Below are 20897 nucleotides of genomic sequence, written 5' to 3' on the forward strand. Positions count from 1 at the left end.
CTGGGGTACACAGAGGCCTGGGTCCTCCCGCCCACCGGGAGTGAGGGGTGCAGCTAGGCAGGCCTGGTGTGGTCCCTGCAATCAAGTCTCTAGTGGGGATGACAGTCATGGAGCCTGAAAAGGGGTTCCATAGTGTCTGCAGCTTCTCACCAGTGAGGGATGAGCCCACACAACCAACACACGCCAGGCGCACACTGTCCAGAGGACTGGGCCATCTCAGATTGCCACAGGTGGAGACGCTGACGTGGACAGGAGCGGGGGAAGGGACAGAAACTCCCAAGACCCCCGATAGGGCCCTGCAGGCAAACTGGCCAAGAGCTCCCTGGCACCCCACATGGGCCCTGAGGTCCAGGACTGCAGGAGCAGGGCAGGGAGCCCGGGCAGCCGGAGACAGACACAGGCACCCGCTGCCTCTGTCACCGCCCTCGGTGTGGCCCACAGGCTGGTGCCTCGCTGGGTCCCACCACCCCAAATCCCAGCGCCAGAGCCGGTCCCACAGCTCTGCCGCCCCCCGCCGCCCCGTGTGGCACCCAGGCCCTGCTGGCGCAAGGCCACGGCTAATCTGCTCTCAGAGGAAGCTGCAGACGCAGCCCCGCCCTCCGCCTTTCCCAAGCCCCTTATCCCAGCAGATTCCTCCCGGGGAAGATAAGCTCCCAGCTTAGCCAGGGCGGTGGGAAGTCAGGGCCGCTTCCTTAATTGGCATTTTCCAGTTGAGAGAACATTCTCTACCTTTTTCACTTGGATCAGCTAATTGCCAAATGTTTTCATTTTTGAGAAGAAGTAAAATTGCAGAGATTTGGGATTTAGGGAAGGAATGCAAGGATCAATTTTGCCCAATTACGAAATGTCTCGGCGGTCACTGTGACGGGTCCCAGAGTCGGCCGTGTGGACCCCGGGGCCTCCCGGGCGGTGGGGGGCCGGGGACTCAGATGCAGATGTTTACCTGATGTCGTGGGCCTGAATCTGGTTTACGTTGGAAATCAGACTGTTTACAGGACAGCCCATCTGCCTCTCCTCTGGCTCTCCCTCACTCTGCTGTAACGCTCTGCAGGTCTCGCTGGGGTCTCTGTGGGAGTATCTGTGACATGGAGGGAGCCAGGCCAACCCCAGACGGCCCCGTCTGAGGACACCAGCTCACGGCCTGGCCCCCGGGTGGGCAGCCTGGGCCCGGGGTGGCCGTGGACATGGGGAGGGGCCGGGGCCGTGGGATGGGGGTGGGAGCGCACGGGCAGTCAGCTCGGCTGCGGGGCTCCAGCGGAGGACAGGGAGCCTTCTCCAGCCCTGAAAGCCATCGAGGACACAGTGGACCCATCAGGACGCCGGGACCCTCTAGTGTGTTCTGGAAGCAGAGGCTGGGCGTGGGCACGGGAACCTGTGATTGTCCCCACACTGAGAGGCCCACAGGGCCCCAAGTAGCCAGACGACGGCGGCAGGGCGGGGCCCAGTCATGCGCCAGGGAACAAGGCGAGGCGTAGGGGCCACAGGCAGGGCGTCCAGGAGGCCAGAGCCACACGAGGGACGGCTGCCCCCGGCACAGGGGGCTTCACTGAGCAACCCCCTACACTGCCCCTCTGACAGCCGCTGCCTTCCACCCCCCAGAACCTTGAGCTGCTGTGGCGGCTCTGGAGGCTGCGGCCCCAGCCACGGGGGCTGCTGCTGTCGTGGGCTGAGACCCTGCTATTCTCCGTGGAGACACCGATGTCCTTCCCAGACCTCCCGGGCCCACCCTCAGCCTCCGGGCACTGACCAGGCTGCCCAGGCTGACAAAGCTCGGGGCGTCGTCCTCCAGGAGACTGAACGGGCGTCCATGGCCGCCAACATCCTCCCTGGGCTGGCCTCCCCTCGGCCCTGTCCCCTTGCTGCCATGGCCTCGTCTCCCTGCAGATGCAGAGAACGGTCCCATCCTCAGCTGCCTGGCCTCGTGCGTCCTTGGGAGGTTGTGACCTGGGGGCTGGGTCCTCCCTGGTCCGGGCCTTCCGGCCCTGGCCTCCCTCTGGGCTCAGGGAGATGGGGCCACACAGGCCTGAGAGCCTGGTCTGCCCGGGACAGGCCACCCTCCTCCTGCGCCCAGGAGTGCCCGAAGCCCTGCCAGTTTCGTCGGGTGTCTCCTGCAAGCAGCTTCGCCCAGTCCCAGCCTCCCCCCGCGCCCTCTGGCTTCCGGCAGCCACACTCCCTGCCCTTCCTCCCCGTCCGCTCAGCCCTGCAAAGCCTCCCGCCAAGCCTGACACCTGGGGCTCTGTCACCCACTCTCCAGGAGCCTCCTCCACATGTCAGTGACCTCTGACCTCGGTTTCAAACCCATAGCTCCTGGGCGCACCCAGCATGGCGTCCAGAGGATGCCAGAGTGTTCCAGGCCTGGGCACCACACTCACTGCAGAGCTGGCCTGAGACTCAGCTGCCGGACGCCCCGTGAGATCTGGTTTCTGAATCTCATCATCACCTGCCTGGCATCCAGGCCAGAGGCCCCATCATCATATGGGCACCCACCCCGTCACAGCCCCCCAAAACCACCTGAGAGCGGCCCATCAAGCAGCCCCGTACATTAGACGCCTCTAAGTGTTGGCCGTGACGCCCTCTCATCCTGGCTCTCCGTCTTCTCCCTGGACACCTGCTGCTTCCTCTAGCCGTGCCCTCCATGGTGACTCCAGACACCCACGTTCAGCCTCCTCCCTCCAGGACTGAACTCCTCAGCGGCTCCCACGGCTCCCAGCATGCCGTCCAGCTCCTCAGCCCACAGCAGAGACACAGAACGGCTCCCCAGCCCATCGCTCGCCTCCGGAGAAAGAGGCCTCCGTCCTCCACGCGCCATCCGCTGTCCCCTCCCCGGCCCCTGCGAGGAACCCCGGCCAGAGACACCCACGGCCACCACTGACTTTCACCCTGTCCCAAATCACAGGACCAAGGAGGTTGCTCTGACAAGGGTCATTTCCAGCCTTGCTCCCAGCTAGCCAAGGACACATGCCTGCCGTGGGCAGCACTGGGGGACTGGGGCACGCTGTCAGTCAGCCTAGCAGCCTGGGCTTCCCTCCTTCCTCCCTTCCTTCCTTCCCTCCATCCCTCCATCCCTCCTCCCTGTGGTAGAACACGGTGCATGCGGTTTCCATCTGAACCATGCTGAGGGCACAGCCCTGGCACTGAGAACATTCACGTGGCTGTGCCGCGGCCCCCGTCCTGCGGCTCCAGTACTTTTTCTTCAGGAAACCTGGAGCTCTGTCCCGACTCATCACTCACGCCCGTCTGCCCCGCTCACCGCCCTGCTGACCACCATTCTGCCGCCTTTCTCTCAAATCTGACTCCTCTGGGGGCCTCTGTCTGTGGCGTCGTCACCACATCTGTCCTGTGTGACTGTGGCTTCACCCCCACGTGCTTGTGAGGGCTGCTGGCGCTGGGGCACCCGTCAGAGTGGCACTCCCTCCGCAGACTCAGTGAGACCCCGCTGTGTGTGTCTGCCCCGCTGCACACCCCCCACTGCTGGGCCCTTTCCACTTTGGGCTGCTGTGACTGCCCTCCGATGAGATGGGGGTCTGAGTCCACTTCGTGTGTCCATAGAAGACCCCCTGAGACCGAGCGATTCATAAAGCTCACGGCTCCGCAGGCCGAGAGGTTCAATGGCACGGCCCCGGCTTCTGCTGGAGGAGGTCAGAGGGGAAGCAGACGCGGGAAGGCAGGCACGGCTCGGCGACGTCCCGGCTTCGGGACAAGCCCCACTCATGGGAGCAAACCCATTCCCATGGGAACTCATCCCTATCCCAGGAGGAGACTCACTCCCAGCCCCAGGCACTCAGGAGGGAGTCCCTCCCACGCCCACGTGCCTCCCTGCCCCCAGGCCCCATCCCCAACACCACCACACTGGGGGCCACGTTTCAACAAGAGCTTTGGTGGGAACAGACGCACTACATCCAGGCCATAGCCCCGGTGTGCAAACATTTGAGTCCCTGCCTTGATTTCTTTTGGGGATAGACCTGGGAGTGGCACGGTGGCATTTTGTGTTCACGTGGTTCTGGAAGGAGCACACTGAGCTGGTTACAGCAGGCTTCTGTTTTCCCCTGTGTCCCTTCCTGCCTTCCAGAATGCAGATGAGAGGGCAGGTGCCCCAGCAGCCCTCGTCAACCCTAAGGCATGATTCCGCACCTCAGGCTCAGGGAGCACAGAGACTGAGGGCCGTGGACTCCCGGGGAGATGGGGGCACCTCCATCGAAGGCTCACAGACTCTGTGTGTGGCCCTTCCAGAAACGGGACAGAAATGAAAAGTCTACCTCGTGGAAGACATTGGTGTTCAGGGTTTTCTGCTCTGTGTGTTCTCCCTGAAAAAGTCAGTAGACTTTTTAAAATAAAAATATCCCATGTCCATTGTGCAGAAACGAGCCACGGCCTGCAGGGGACCGGAGCCTCAGTGCTACCTGCTCTGCTTTAGTTTCTCAGTGCCCTGTGTTCCCACGCGGGCAGCGACGCCCTCCCTTACAGCACATTCCTGGTGCAGCCAGGGTGGCTGACCCGCGGATTCCTCCGGACGAGGGACGCTTCGAGTCAAGGATTTTCATGGCCGTGAACCGCCTGGAGGCTGTGCCTTTTGCTTCCTCTGAGGAATCTTCCTCCCGCGCCACCCTCCCCTCTGCCAGCGCCTCTGTGGCTAACCTGCACTCGTGGGCTGTGATTGGGGGGCACAGGAGCCGTTTATGGCTCTCGGGGCACTTTGCTGAGCTGCTCCCGGGAAAGTTGACCCGTCCCTCCCTCCAACCGGCGCTGCCCAGCATTCCTGTCCAGCAGAGCCTGACTGCGAGGCCGGGTCGGTGGCGCTGCCGCTGTGCCAGGGAAAGGGCCCCGTCGTCTATTTCCCTTGCGTGCCTTTGAGTTGGACCACTGACCACTGTTCACACCTGTGCTCCTCAGTGTGTTTTGCCGTGTTCTGGGAGGTTGAGTGTATTCTCAGAACGTTTTCTGGCGTTGCTGAGCGCCTGTTCCGTCATCATGTTTAACAGGTGTTTTCCCAGCTTGGATCTCTGTGGCCATTAACTTGCTTCCTGCTATATTAAAGGTTTGTTTTTCTTTCATTACAAAGGGACTCATGCGGAGTGTCCCACACGCTCCCTGTGCTTTGGGGTGTGAAGTCGCAGAGGAAGGCAGGTGTCCTTTCTTCTCTGAAGTGTGGGTGGGGGCGGGACAGCAGACCCTGGGGTCCCTGCTGAGGAGGGAAAGGGTGGGAATCTGAATGTTCTCTCCCTGACCTCTGGAGCCCCCCGGCTCCGTCTTACGCTTGGAGGAGGACCCCTCCTGGCTGTCCCGGAGAGCGGGTTTGCCCGTGGAGCCCATCCTGCCCGGCTCACAGAGAGCGGCCTGGGAAGTCCCTCGGCCAAGCAGCACGTGCCGGGCCGGGTGCCCACGACTGCTGGGGAAACCCAGGCCAGGGCGTCCAGGAAGCAAAGGTCTTTCTTTAGGGGAAGGTTTTAAGAATGAAAATCAAACCGCAGAATGGTGAGGTCAGTTGGAGTCTGGATTCCGTGGGGTGAGACAGCCACAGCCAGGTCGGACTCCCCACTCCTTCCCTGTCCCCTGCCCCCCGTTGCCGGCCATGCCTGGAGCAGGGGTGAACCTCGGACCCCCAGCCCCGTGCCCACCCCTGCTGCCTGCAGCCTGCGAGGTCCCACAACCCGTTGGCAGGCAGGGCGGGCCTGGCGCCAGGTGTGGGCGAGGCTGGGGGTTTCCTGGGGCAGCCGCCTTCATGTTTTGGCCTGGCAGCCTTGAGTGGTGTCGGGAGAGGCGGGGAGCCATGGGCCCAGCACCCTGCCCGTCCCGGCTGTGCGTGCCGATGCTGAGTGGGTTCTGTGGCTGGTCCCCCAGGCAGCCTAGTGGGTGCAGGCCACCCTGGAGGCCGCCACGCCCTGCCTGGTCCCTGGGGAGGGGAAGGGTCCCTGCTGACCACACAGTTTGCCGCATGCTTCTTGTTTGCCGAGGGCTGCAATGTTTGTCGCCGGCCGCAGTGTTTGCTGCCGGGTGAATTATTGCTGGCTGTGTGGTGTCACCTCGGCCCACCGTGATGAGCTCCCTCCACCCCTGCGGTGGGACTCGGGGGCAAAGGATCCTGCTGTTCACGCTGTGAGTGACAAGGTCCCTGGTCTCTGACCCGGGAGTCCCTGAGCCCTGACCCGCAGGGGTGAGCGCTGGCTGGAGCAACATTCTTTAGGGGGAAACAGTAGGTTCCTCAGCTTCCAAGTGAAGCCAGAGGCCGTGCACCGTGGGGACTGTGACCGGGCCGTGGGGACTGTGACCGGGCCGTGGGGACTGTGACAGGGCCGTGGGAGTGGGTGGGCCATCCCAGGGTCTCCGTTCAGGCTGTGGGAGGTGGGGCTGGCAGGGGATCCTGGAGAAACACCTTTGGGGCTCAGGTTTGTGGAGCCCCGACTTCTGCAGCGGCTCTGAGCGGGGCCTGGTTGAATTTTCCTGGCTGCTGCTGAGGATGCCTGGGCCTCGTGGCTGCTCAGAAGCCCACCAGCTTCGCATCACCCACCTCGACCTCCCCCACCCTCCAGAGGACTCCCGGCTCCTCGGGGCCCGGCTGTGCTCTGTCCCTGTCGCCCTTCCCTCCCCGGACACTGCTCCTTCCCAGCAAGAGCTCTGCCCTGGGCCTCACCCTGCAGGACCCTCAGCTCTGATCCCAACCCTTCCCCTGAGACTCCCGGGTGCTCCAGGATTCCGGGATGTGGGAAAGATGAAAGAGCCCTCGCGGTGTCTCTGTGGCTCTTCTGGTGATTAGATAAGGGCTGGATTGAAGGATTATTCTGCAATGCGAATACATGAAAGGAACAAGCCAAGTCACACAGTCTTCCCGTTCCCAGAACAAAGTCAGCTCTGGCCCAGTTCCATGCTCCTGGCCCGGCACGTCCCCCGGGCACATTCACGGGCCCCCAGGTCAGCCTCAGACCCCTCCTCACGCTGTGCAGCCCGGGCAGGACCACTCCCTCTTCTGCTTCCCCTCTGTCACCTTCCTAGACTCTGTACACAGTTGGCGCTACATAAATGGTGGCTGCAAAGAGGAGACGAACAGCAGAGCCATGCTGCCGGGAACAAGAGGGATGCTGTCGCCGAGGCCAGGGTCAGGGTATCTGCCCTGAGGCCTGAGCCCCACATGACCCAGGGACCCTAAGCCCCATGGTCCATCTCACTGCTAGGGTCTCAGCCCCCAGAGGCCCTGCAGCCACGGCCTCAGGAGATCGGGTGGCATGTGGAGTGGGAGGGACAGGCATTCCCAGGGAAGCCCTGTGTAGGTGGGATCCAGAGGGCTTGATACCCTCAAGCTACCTGCCAGCTCCACACCTGGGACAGACCTCACAGAGGAGTTTGGGACCTGCCAGCTCCCAGGGGTGGCTTCAATGTCAGGGGTGGATGGAGGTTTCTGTGTGTTCACTTCTGCACCCAGCTGGGATGCTTTGAAGGAGAGCTCAGGGACAGTGTGGCCAGACACAGACCCAGACAGAAGACGTGGTCTGAGAGCCCGGTGGGGGGTGGCAGAGACCTTCACAGAGGGACACGGGCCCAGGAAGCGGCCGTAGCTGTGAGCCTACGGCAAGAGCCACTGTCACAGAAGACCCACTTGGTGCCAGGCGTTTTGCCTTCACAGTGGCAGAGTCTCCCAGCAGCCCAGGAGAAAAGGGAATGCTCATTCCATTCCGCCTGCCAGGAAGTGGAAGCTGAGGCCCAGAGGCTCAGGCAGTTCCCCATTTGGAAGCATCGCCTTCCCATCCATGGATGCTGCCTAAGTCTTCTAAGGGCACTTCCTCAGAGGTCATTAAACACATTGAAAACTGTCTGATTCTGGCCGTTGACCCTAAGCTGCTGGAAGGGGTGGCGTTGAAGCAGATTTGGGGTGCACCGGCATGTTCAGGTGGAGGCAGAGGGAAATTCCTCGTGGAACTAAGCTGAACCACCAGTTGAAGCTTCTGCGCCCCAGGCAGCCAAGGCCCCGTGGGCAGGTGGAAAGCCGTAGGCCACCCCTCACCCTGGGGAGGAGCAGGGGCTACAGTGATGGTGCAGGTTGCGATTTTGGCCAGGCACAGCTCCCCAGGAAGCCACAGACACTCAGGTCCCAGGAGCCTGGCTCTCGAATGTCCCTCTTCCCTCTCTTCCCTTGGGTGCCCCTGGCTGTGCCAGCCCTGAGCCGGCAGCTTTCAACTTTCCCACGCACCCCCTTCCTCTCTCCAGGGCTGAGGAGCAGGAAGGAGACGGCTTGGAGGTGTGAGCCCACGTCCTGTTCTCAGAGGGCCACAGCTACTCACTGCCTGCTACCAAGAGAGGGAAGGGTGGGAGCCATTCAAAACCAGCGGAGCGCATGCCATGAAATAGAAGCCGAGCTTTATAAACCAGAAACCAGGGCTGGCTGCAGGCACCTTCCCTAGAGACCCGGCTGTGCCCAAGCTGGTATCCGGCTGCATTGCTCCAACGGTGTGCACCGGCCGGCTGGGCACCCAGCCTGAGTCCCGGAAAGAGCAGTCCACAGAAACAGGACCTGAAGGATGTGTTATTTTATTTTCTAATTTTTGTTTTATTCAAAAGCACCAGAGTCATTGTGATTGGAAGGAATGCACAAGTTGCTTTGGGGCTCTGTCCCCGGGCACCAGACCAGCTAGGATCGGCCCCTGGAGAGCCAGGCCGACCCCTGCGGACCCCAGGCCAGGGGAATGTTTTTGGGAGAAGCCTTTGCTTCCCACTCACCGGCCACCCGGCCAGCGCCTCCAGCCACCAGGTGGCGCATCTGGGCCAGCCCAGGACGCAGGGCCTGCAGTCTAGTTTCCCCAGGAATGGGGACGCCCCTGTTGTTCCATTGCAATTGTACAGGTGAGAAAGGGAGGCTCGGAGCGCACATGCGGTAACTTGCAGAAGGTCGCAACAAGGGACGGAGTACCCTTCCCCTCTGGAGGATGGGGACGGGGACTCCGGTGCAGAGAAAACCAGAGCTGCCACTGTGGCAACAGGGACAGAGGGGCCACCCAGAGACAGCGGAGGCAGGAGCTACCCCCGCCCCCATGGGCCTGATCGAGGGGTTGCCACCACCCAGAACCTGGGGACCAGGGCCAGTGCTGAGGATGGAGTATGTGGGGGGTACAGGCCAGAGACTTGGCAGAGACAGAGGGAGGCCCAGGCAGGCTGGCACTGGCAAGGAGCAGGTGAGCCGACCCCAGGACCTTGCCCTTGTCACGCCCCCTGCCATGTTCCTGCTCACCCCCTTCCTGCTCTGTGAGGTCAACAGGCAGGGGAAAGGGGCAGAAGGGAAGGTCTCCCATGCCCAGGGCTCACTTTGGGCAAGGGGTTGGGTGTGGTCATGGCACCAGGGCTCTGAGCCACACCCCGAGGGCGACGCCTCCTCTGTGCCAGCCGGTGCCCTCCTGGAATGTCCGATGCTCAGAACCCCCAAGGCCCTGCCTCTGACCCCTGCAGAGCCCAGCAGCCACCTCCCCGCCCTCGGCCGCAGGCTGGAGCTCGCGGCCCCCAGGGGGCGCTCAAGGACTGCTCAGCTGCGTTTCTGCGGCTCCTAGCTCCGTCCCCGCCCACTGCTCTCTTCCAGCCCTGCTCCCTGCAGCCTCGGGCCCCACTGGCCAGAGAAGAGGGGGCACTGCATTCAGGGACTAAAGGGGGACAGCGAGAGCTGCAGAGCAAAGCAGCGACCGTGGGTCAGCAGACAGTCCGCGGCGGCCGGTAACTTCATTTTCATGACCTCTGGTCTCCAAAGCAGCTCTGCAAAGTGGTCACCACTCCTCCCATTTTATAGATGAAGATACTGAGGGTTAGGGAGGCTATGGACTGTCAGATGTCACAGGACTGGCGGGGTGGCGGGTGGGTGTGTCCCCAGGTGACTGTCCTCCAGGCACCTGGATTTGGCCCCACGGCCGGGCAGGACTTGGAGGCGGCCCAGGTGAGTGTCCCTGGGTGTGGATGCAATGACCCCGGAGCCACCTAGAGCCACGTTCAGACCCAGAGCTGAAGCAGGACAGTGGCCAGCAGAGCAAGGCCGTGCACACCCCCACTGCAGAACTGAAAATGCTCCTCCAAACAAAACCGCGTGTTTCACAAGAGCGCCCTCATTCCCGAGGACATCCGGGCCCAGGGGATGGCAGTGAGGGTTGTAGATGCAGGGGGCCATGCAAATGAGAAGAGCCTTGCTCAGCATGATGGTCTCGAACTCCTTAGCCATGCTCGGCCTGTGTTGTCACGTTGCTTTGGGCCCTGAAAATTTGGGAGCCTGTCCCAAGCCCGCACCGCCATAATTGCCAGGTGTCCTGTGGGTGTGCAAAATACCTCCAGGCTGGTGCTCTGCCCTGCCCAGACCGACCTCCAAGGACACACCCTTGGGTCCCCTGGCCCCCTGGCTTCTACTAGGATTCCACCTGCATTCCCTCAGCTCCTTCTACCAGCCGCCTGGGGTGGCTGTGTGTGGGCTGGGGCACTGGGACCCTCCCACAGCTGTGGATTTCTCAGTTTCCATCCCTGTGTCCTCCTCTGTCAGCGAAGCCCAAAGGTCTCGGGAGGGGGTTCCTGAGCTTCAGAACAGCGTTTCCTTTGTTTCTCCAGCTCTGCCCACCCATTGGAGCGTGGCCTCGGTGCCTTGTAGGGTGCTGACTGACAGTCTCTATGCCCTAAACCACTGAGCTGGAGTCAGCCAGCCCCCAGGGAAATGACTCTGTGAGGCCACTATCCCTGGGTCTGCACTCAGGCCCCCACTTTCCAACCAAGACACCAGGATCCCAGGTATCTTGAGACTTGCCTTGGTCCTGAGCCCTGTCCTGATCTTGAGGCTTGTCCTAATCCTGAGACTTGCCCTGAGCCTGGGTCCTGCCCTGATTCTGAGATCTGTCCCGATCCTGAGTCCTGTGTTGATCCTGAGTCCTGCCCTGATCCTGAGTCCTGATCTGATCCTCTCCTGAGTCCTGTCCTGATCCGGGGTCCTTTCCTGATCCTGACTCCTGTCCTGATCCTGAGACTTGCCCTGGTCCTGAGTCCTGTCCTGGTCCTGGGTCCTGCCCTGATCCTGAGTCCTGTCCTGTCCTGGTCCTGGGTCCTGCCCTGATCCTGAGTCCTGTCCTTCCCTGGTCCTCGGTCCTGCCCTGATCCTGAGTCCTGTCCTAATCTTGAGTCCTGTCCTTATCCTGAGTCCTATTCTGATCCTGAGTTCTGTTCTGATTCTGGGTCCTGTCCTGATCCTGGGTCCTACCCTGATCCTGAGACCTGCCCTGACTCAGTCCTGTCTTGATCCTGGGTCCTGACCTGATCCTGCCCTGAGTCCTGTCCTGTTCCTGCCCTGATCCTGAGTCCTATTCTGACCTTGAGTCCTCTTCTGATCCTGGGTCTTATCTTGATCCCAGGTTCTGCCCTGATCCTGAGTCCTGTTCTGATTCTGAGTCCTGTTTTAATCCTGGGTCTGTTCTGATCCTGAGTCCTGTTCTGATCCTGAGTCCTGTTTTAATCCTGGGTCTGTTCTGATCCTGAATCCTGTTTTGATTCTGAGTCCTATCTTGATCCTGGGTTCTGCCCTCATCCTGAGTCCTGTTCTGATCCTGAGTCCTATTTTAATCCTGGGTCTTGTTTTGATACTGGGTCCTGTCTTTATCCTGAGTCCTGCCCTGTTTTTCAGTCCTTTCCTGAGCCTGCCCTGATCCTGAGTCCTATTCTGATCCTGGGTCCTTTCCTGATCCTGGGTCTTATGAGATCCTGAGTTCCATCCCATTCTGCCCATGGGTGATGGCCCAAGGTGGGCTTACCTGCTCTAAGGTGTCTCCATGCATGGTCTCCCTGTGCCTTCTGTAAACTTTCCCTGGGATTTTCAGAGTCAAGGCAGCATCCGTCGGCTTCAGCATCAGTGTCAGCATAAGCATAGGAGTGGTTTGAACAGGACGCCCTCATGCCTCTCCTCCACCTGGAAACTCTGAATGTGGCCTTATTTGGAAACAGAGTCTTTGCAGATGTCATCAGGTTACTTAAGATGAGGTTGTCCTGGATTAGGGTGGGTCCTGGTCCAGTGTCTGGTGTCCCTGTAAGAGAAAGGAGAGGAGGAGGTGAGACATAGATACGCAATGGAGAAGCCCACTTGAGGACAGAGACGAGCGATGAAGCCACAAGCTGAGAATGTCCAGCCACCAGAAGCCAGAAGACGCAGGAAGAACCCTCCCCTAGAGCCTTCAGTGGCCAACAGAGACCTTGATCTTGAACTTCCGTCGGCCTGAACTGTAAGGCACCAACATCTGTGTTTTAACATCCAAGTTTGTGGCCATTTGTTACAGCAGCCCCGGGAAATGAATGCCAGTAGCAAAGATGAGCACAGCATCCAAGCAAAGTCCCTGTGCCCGTTACCCTCACTGACATACAAGGACAGGGGCCTTGGCATTTTTCAGAGAAAAATGATTTTCAGGAAAATCTGAACTAAAGAAAAAGTGCAAAACTACGACACCACTGAGCTTATTTTAAGATGAAGCAAACAGTTTCCCTAAGGAAGTGGCACAAACAGGAACCAGCAAATGACTGTGTGTCCAGCATCACTCCTGATCCTGGACAGGGATAAAAAGGGTCCAGGCTCAGGGGGCTGCACACCTGCTCCTCCCTCTCACCTGCTGCTCTACCTGCTCCACCGTCAACCCACCAGAACCATGGGCTGCTGTGGCTGCTCTGGAGGCTGTGGCGCCAGCTGCAGGGGCTGCAGGTCCGGCTGTGGGGACAGGTGATGACTTTAGGGTCTTGGCCTGTCCTGACTCCCTTTCTAGTCATTCTTCATGAGAACTCTCCTCCCCTCTTCTGGCGCTCAACGCCTTCCCAGTTCCCAGAGCCCTGCAATCTCCTCCGACAAGCCCCTCGCCAGATCCTCCTGGGGCAGGGCCCTGCCTGTCCATGATTCCCCTGTCCTTCTCTAGAGCAGGTGCAGGTCAGGGAGCAGTGGAGATCTGCCCTCAACCCCAAAAGACTCCAAACCTTCCTCCCTGGGAGGAGGCCACTCTCGAGATTTCTCTCTCAGTTAAGGTCCAGTAGAAACTGAGACCCTTTATTTTATTTTATTTTATTTTTTTAGATGGAGTTTCGCTCTTGTTGCCCAGGTTGGAGTGCAATGGCACGATCTTGGCTCACCGCAACCTCCGCCTCCTGGGTTCAGGCAATTCTCCTGCCTCAGCCTCCTGAGTAGCTGGGATTACAGGCACGTGCCACCATGCCCAGCTAATTTTTTGTAGTTTTAGTAGAGACGGGGTTTCGCCATGTTGACCAGGATGGTCTTGATCTCTCGACCTCGTGATCCACCCACCTCAGCCTCCCAAAGTGCTGGGATTACAGGCGTGAGCCACCACGCCCGGCCCTGATACCCTTTAAATAAACATGTTTCCCACCCATGAACCTTGCTGTCAGTGCTTTCACTGGGGCTTTTTTTTTTTTTTTTTTAACTTTTATCTTAGGTTCAGGGGAGCATGTGCAGGTTTGTTACATAGGTAAACTTGTGTCATGGGGGTTTGTTGTACAGATTATTTCATCACCCAGGTACTAAACCAAGTACCCACTAGTTATTTTTCCTGATCCTCTCCTTCCTTTCACTGTCCGCCCTCAGGTAGGCCCCCGTGTGTGTTGCTCCCTTCTGTGTCTCCATGTGTTCTCATCATTTCGCTCCCACTTGTGAGAATGTCCGGTATTTGGTTTTCTGTTCCTGAACTAGTTTGCTAAAGATAATAGCCTCCATCTCCAACCATGTTCCTGCAAATGGCACAGTTTCATTCTTCTTTATGGCTGCATAGTATTCCATGGCATATACGTACCACATTTTTTTTATCCTGTCTACAACTGATGGGCATTTAGGTTGAGTCCTTGTTTTTGCTATTGGGAATAGGGCTGTAATAAACATATGTGTTGATGTGTCTTTATGGTAGAACAATTTATAAATCCAGCCACACATCAAAAAGCTTACTCAACACAATCAAGTAGGCCTTACCCCTAGCATGCAAGGTTGGTTCAACCTACTCAAATCAACAAATGTGATTCATTACATAAATAGAACTAAAGACAAAAACCACATGATCATTTCAATACATGCAGAAAAGCCTTTTGATAAAATTCAACATCCCTTCATTTTATTTTTCATTTTTTTGAGATCATGCCAGGGCTAGATTGCAGTGGCGTGATCTCAACTCACTGTAAACTCCCATCTCCCAGGTTCAAGTGATTCTCCCACCTCAGCCTCCCACGTAGCTGGGATTTCATGGGTCTGCCATCATTCCTGACTAATTTTCATATTTTTAGTAGAGACGGGGTTTCATCATGTTGGCCAGCCTGGTCTCGAACTCCTGACCTCTAGTGATCCACCTGCCTTGGCCTCCCAAAGTACTGGGATTACAGGCATGAGCCACCGCACCCGGCCACCGTTTCTTCATGTTAAAAACTGAATAAACTAGGTCCTGAAGGAATAAACCTCAAAATAGAAAGCACAGCCTACCACTGGGCTTCTTTCTCGAAGCTCTAGTGAAATCTGCCCATAGAGTCAGCTCACCCATTGCCAGTCACCGAGCGTGCGTTCACTGAGCGCTTCCTGCATCCCGGGTGCTCGCAGCCCACAGGGACTCAGAACCCCTCTCCTGCAGCTCAGGTCCTGGGTGGAGTCAGCCTATCCCTCCAGGGACCCACAAGGCAGGTCTCGTTTTTCTTGCCTTCCCTAGCAGCCATGACTGAGGTGCAGAGCCGGCACACACCTAGCATGGCCCTGGAAGCAGGTGGCACAGGTGTGACTCTAACCTCTCTGTCCGACTGCAAATGCTGCTCATAACCACAACGGAACATTTGGCCACAGGCCACGCTCCTCTCAGGAGCCACACTCAGGAGCATCACCAGAAAGAAACCTCCTATCCCAGTCTCCATTCCCATGGCTCTGACAGCAAACAGAGGGGCGGGGGCAGTGCAGGGCAGGCCCCCGTGAGGACCTTTGCCAGGCAGTGTCCCCTTTTCCCGAGGCCTCAGCGTGGCTGCCTTGCCAGTCCTTCCTAACCGTCTCTGCCCTCAGCCCCTGAGGCCATCGGTGGCTCGGTGGCCCTGTTGACCATCTTTGGTCAGGAGCTCTCCCTGCTGACCACTCCACTCAGGTCGAATCCAGTGCTTCCAGTGTGCCCGTGGACACATTATGATTCAAAAACAGTCATCGCACTGATACTCACGGAGTCCGTCTCGTGTGCCGGGCCCTGAGTTCGATACGTTGCATCCTCTATCCCAGTTGCAGAAGTAAAAGCCACAGAGCCAGAACCTCAACCAGTGTCACTCTGTCACCAAGACCTGATACTACCCTGATTTTCCTGGGTGACAGCTGGCTCACCCAAAAAGTGTGGATTATGTTAGAGTGAAAGTTCACCAGCAATGAAACCACCCAAAAAAAGGACAGAAAAAGTAGAAGAGACATCTATATCCTGGCATCCAGGTCCAGGAAAATGACAACCGGAGACCTTGACCTTTAATGTGAGCTCCCTAGAAGTCAGAGCAAAAGGGGAAAGACAGGACACCTACGCTTTATCACTTGGAGGAGGGACCATCACAGTTTACAGAAGAAATATGCTGTCACATTTCAGAGTGAAGAGTCTGGGAGGGGAGGGCACCTCTACTCCTCCGCCATCACCAGCTGCGGAATAAAGGTGCCCCCCTCACCAGAGAAGAGGGTCCCTCGTTGCTGTTGCCACATTGTATTAAAATAAAACCATAGAAAAGTAGGCATCCATGTAGAACTCAATATATCTCCACAAAAGCGAGCACCCTCCTAGAACTGGCCCTCAGAAGGAGAAATAGAACATTCTGGCGCCCCAGAAGCACCCATTTCTAATCGCCACTCACTCCCCACTAAGAGTAACCATGAGCTTGAATTTTCCCATCAAACATCAGTTTTGCCTGTTAGGGAACTTCATAAAATGCTATCGTAGGCTATGTCCTCTCGTGACCAGCTCCGTTGGCCCCGGGCTGTGTTAGTGAGATTCATCCACCATGTTGCATGGAATTTGACCCCTTCACTGCTTTTGCTGAGTCCTGAGTTATGGGAGTGTAGCGCAGGGTGCACACACACTCAGAGGCTTTGGTTTCAAGAGCTACAGGGGAGATTGCAACACAGAAGAGAAGTCTCTGTTCTGCGCACTGGGTGTGATGGGAGCTCAGAGCTGCTGCCCAAAGCAGAGACCCCGGAAGGGACCAGCCACTTCCAGAAGGAGACAGCAGGGAAATATGTTCTCAAGTCTGAGATGGGTGATAAAAACATCTCCCCTGAGAAGTGACAACTTCAGGCCCACCCTTACCCAGGTGGGAGGCACACATTTGCATCAATTTTGTGGTCCAGAAAACCACAAGCTGAGCAAGTTACTTACAGTGGTCCTGAACCGATAGGACCCAGAGCAGCCTGGTGGGAGGAAGTTCAGCAAAACTTCAGAAAAAGTCCGTGTCCTCAACCAAGCGCCTGAGCTTCCCACCCACAGCAGGCAAATGTGGGCTCACAGCAGAAAACCGCAAACACACGAGGAAAGCAGCCACCGTGGGTGAGAGCCAGCACTGGTAGTTGGAGACACATGAGACACCAAGGGCCATGAATGAGAAAGAGACAGAATGCCAACTAAATGTTTTGTTTTTTTTTTTTTTTTGAGACGGAGTTTCACTCTTGTTACTCAGGCTGGAGTGCAATGGCGCGATCTCGGCTCACCGCAACCTCCGCCTCCTGGGTTCAGGCAATTCTTCTGCCTCAGCCTCCGGAGTAGCTGGGATTACAGGCACGCGCCACCATGCCCAGCTAATTTTTTGCACCTTTAGTAGAGACGGGGTTTCACCATGTTGACCAGGATGGTCTCGATCTCTTGACCTCGTGATCCACCCGCCTCGGCCTCCCAAAGTGCTGGGATTACAGGCTTGAGCCACCGCGCCCGGCGCCAACTAAATGTTTTAAACAAGGGGCTCACCAACTGTCTGGGGACCACGGACACTCTTCTGAGAGAAAGTTTCCTATCCTCAGAGTTTTAGGTAAACATACAAGACAATCTAATGGAGTATTCTCTTCAAAACGTGTTTGATGTTGTAAACAAAAATCACACCATTCTCTGGTGGGTTTTGTTTTGTTTTGTTTTTTGAGATGGAGTCTTGCTCTGCCCAGGCTGGAGTGCAGTGGCACAATCTCAGCTCACTGAAACCTCTGCCTCCCAGCTTTGAGTGATTCTCCTGCCTCAGCTTCCTGAGTGGCTGGGACTCCAGGTGCCTGCCACCATGCCTAGCTAATTTTTTTTTTGTATTTTTAATAGAGATGGGGTTTCACTACGTTGGCCAGGCTGGTCTCGAACTCCTGACCTCGTGATCCACCCACCTTAGCCTCCCAAAGTGTTGGGATTACAGGCTTGAGCCACTGTGTCCAGCCTCCGGTGGGGTTTTCAATATGAGTATTTGTCATTTATGAGACAAGCAGCCTATATTCTGGGAAGATTCCTGGATTCCACCTAAATTAGTGAAATATTGATTCTAAGTACACAGTGAGAAAGTAAGCAATATACTCACACTCTAGAACAACCATCAGGAAGATATAAACAAAGAACATAGTTAAGCTGGTTCTTTGAAAAGATCAAAATATTTTATAAATTTTAGCAAGACTGGCAAGATGGAAAAGAACGAAGACACGAATTACCAATATCAGGAGTGAAGAAAGGGACATCCCTGCAGGTCCCACAGACGTTAAGAAGATAACACAGGACTACTGCACACATCTCTGTGCACACGTACATTTAGAAACTAAGGAACGGGACCACGTGCTTGGAAAGACATGAACCACCAAACTAAAGAAGGAAAAGGGAGCCTGAATCTCTCTACCGAAAAACAGAATCTGCAGTGAAAAGCCTTCCCACACAGAAAACCCCTTCAAGTCCAGATGGTTTCATCGGTGAAGTCTGCATAACCTTCAAGGAACAAATAATCTGAAAGCAAGCAGAAAAAAATGTGTAAATTTATGGATATGTGTGTATATATGCATATAAAATTAGAAATCAATGCAATAGAAAATAGTAAAACAATGGAGAAAATTAATTCAACCAGCCAGGTGCAGTGGCTCCAGCCTGTAATCCCAACACTTTGGGAGACTGAAGCAGATGGGTCACTTGAGGTCAGGAGTTTGAGACCAGCCTGGCCAACCTTGCAGAACGCTCTCTCTAATTAAATACAAAAATGAGCCAGAGATGGTGGCGCATGATTGTAATCCCAGCTATTCAGGTGGCCAAGACAGGAGACTCACTTGAACCTGGGAGGTGGAGGTTGCAGTAGACTGGGATCATTCCACTGCACTCCAGCCTGGGCGACAGAGTGAAATTCTGTGTCAAAAAAATAAAAAGAAAGAAAACGAATTAAACCAAAATCTGATTCCTCGACAAGATCAGTGAAGGCAATAAGCTTCTAGCAAAACAGACAAGTAAAAAGAGCAGACACACGTGACTGAGATTGGGGTGGAAGCAGGGATATCGCTTCGGGCCCCACAGACACTAGAGGAGCAGCAGGAGAACTCCACAGACATCTCTGCCCACGTGTAAATCTGACCACCGGGGTGAAACGGGTCAATTCCTTGAAAGACATGAACCACCAAACTCTCTCAGAAAGAAATAAATAACCTGAGTAGTCTTATATCTATTTTAAAAAATCAAAATATAGTTTTAAAAAAATCTTAAAAAATAGAAAACAAACAAAAAATTTCAAGTCTGGATGGTTTTCCTGGTGAATTGCACAAAGGCTTTAAGGAAGAAATAATACCAATTTTACACAATATTTTCTCAAGAATGGAGGCGGAAGGGGCACTCTCTAATACAAAAAAAAAAAAAAAATCCAAGAAGAATGTTTTTTTTTTCTTCTCCTTTCCAAGAAAAAAGCTGTACTTCAATGTGCATCGTAAGCATAGATACAAAAACCTTCGGCCAAGCATCAGAACACACAATGAAGCCGCTACATCCAGGGGAATACAGCACTGCCAGGTGAGGCTTTTCTAAGGAATGCAAGGACGGTTAAGCATGTGAAAATGTATACACGTCACCACATGAAACATGTTGCTGGATAGGGCTCCCAAGCCAGACCCCAAGGGAGAGTTCTTGGATCTTGCGCAAGAAAGAATTTAAGGCAAGTCTGTAAAGTGAAAGCAAGATTGTTAAGAACGTAGCCGGACACGGTGGCTCACGCCTGTAATCCCAGCACTTTGGGAGGCCGAGGCGGGTGGATCACGAGGTCGAGAGATCGAGACCATCCTGGTCAACATAGTGAAAACCCGTCTCTACTAAAACTACAAAACATTAGCTGGGCATGGTGGCACGTGCCTGTAATCCCAGCTACTCAGGAGGCTGAGGCAGGAGAATTGCCTGAACCCAGGAGGCGGAGGTTGTGGTGAGCCGAGATCGCGCCATTGCACTCCAGCCTGGGTAACAAGAGCGAAACTCCGTCTCAAAAAAAAAAGAACATAAAGGCCTGCAGATCTCACTGAAGATAGCGGCACAATCTGTGTCATTACCAGAAGAGTCTTCGGGTGGATGGTCTTAGGGGCATCAGGTAGAGAATTTGGGGCTTGATTCAGAAAAGAGAAAGAGCCAGTGGTTGCTGAGACAGTAGAAGAAGCGAAAAAGGAACCTATCCCCGTGTGTCCACCCTTACAAAGCTCAACACACCACCGGAAGATCTCCAGAGTCATTTGGAACCTTACGTTCAAGAAGTTTTGGGCCCATCTCTTCCTAGTCATTGGTGAGACATCTCCCTGGAAGATGGTCATCTAAAGTTCAATCTCTTGACACATTTAGCTGGTGGCTTGGGTCATGTGGTCTCTAACTCCAGACTCTATCAGATGTGGAGGGTTGGAGATGTCTTTGATGTCTGTGATGTCCCCATTCAAGACAGATGGAAATGTGATGAACTCAGTGCCAGTAGGCTGCCCCCCAGTTTGAAGATGAGTTGCAGTTACTAAGCAATTCGAAAGAGAAACTCATTGAAACCATTTTCTCCCCGTGAGCAAGGAGGCTGCTTGTTAGACCTTTTGATACTTTACCATGTGACCTACCACCAGAACTGTTCTCTAAACCCACTTTTTCCACAAAGAAATGTAACATCTCTTTCTTTGTTTCTCAAATTGTGAGTAGACAAATAAATTACAGGATGTTCTAGTTTTACACTTGCTAAAACCATTTTTTAAATGAAATTAGGTTATTAATAATTTATAAAAAAATGTTGAGAGGACACTGTCATTAACTTGGGTTTGAGACAGGGGCACATTACAAGTTCAGACCCTTCATAGGCAGAAGGTGGTAGTTGCAAGAAAGTATTTCTATCCTGTTAGGATCCATATGTAAGATAGAGTTATTATATATTGCACATATACAAATAAACGTGTGTTAGATACTGATAAAAGACACATAAAAATAGGTTGTATATTACTGACCATTCTAGATTAATTTCTTTTGGAATTAACATAGATTTGTTGGCCAGGTGCAGTGGCTCACGCCTGTAATCCCAGCACTTTGGGAGGCAGAGGCGAGCAGATCACCTAAGGTCAGGAGTTCGAGACCAGCCTGGCCAACATGGTGAAACCCTGTCTCTACTAAAAATACAAAAGTTAGCAGGACATGGTGGTGAGTGCCTGTAATCCCAGCTACTCAGGAGGCTGAGGCAGGAGAATCACTTAAACCCAGGAGGTGAAGGTTGCAGTGAGCCGAGATCACGCCATTGCACTCCAGCCTGGTAGGAAAGAGGGAAACTCCATTTCAACATACATACATACATACATATATACATACATGCATAAACAAATAAATTAATTAATTAAAATATAGTAGACTTGTTAAAGTGAAAAAAAAGTAAAGGAATAAAAAAATGACTACTCAGGCCAGGCGTGGTGGCTCACGCCTGTAATCCAAGCACTTGGA

General features: G+C 55.2%; 1 pseudogene; it reads left to right on the forward strand.

Annotated features, from left to right (window-relative positions):
- Positions 1-18930: 18930 nt before the first annotated feature.
- LOC141584965 (large ribosomal subunit protein mL50 pseudogene) lies at positions 18931-19942 on the forward strand (annotated as a pseudogene).
- Positions 19943-20897: the final 955 nt, after the last annotated feature.

The sequence above is a fragment of the Saimiri boliviensis genome, chromosome 6 (assembly GCF_048565385.1).
Source record: "Saimiri boliviensis isolate mSaiBol1 chromosome 6, mSaiBol1.pri, whole genome shotgun sequence".
NCBI classification, from domain to species: Eukaryota; Metazoa; Chordata; class Mammalia; order Primates; family Cebidae; genus Saimiri; species Saimiri boliviensis.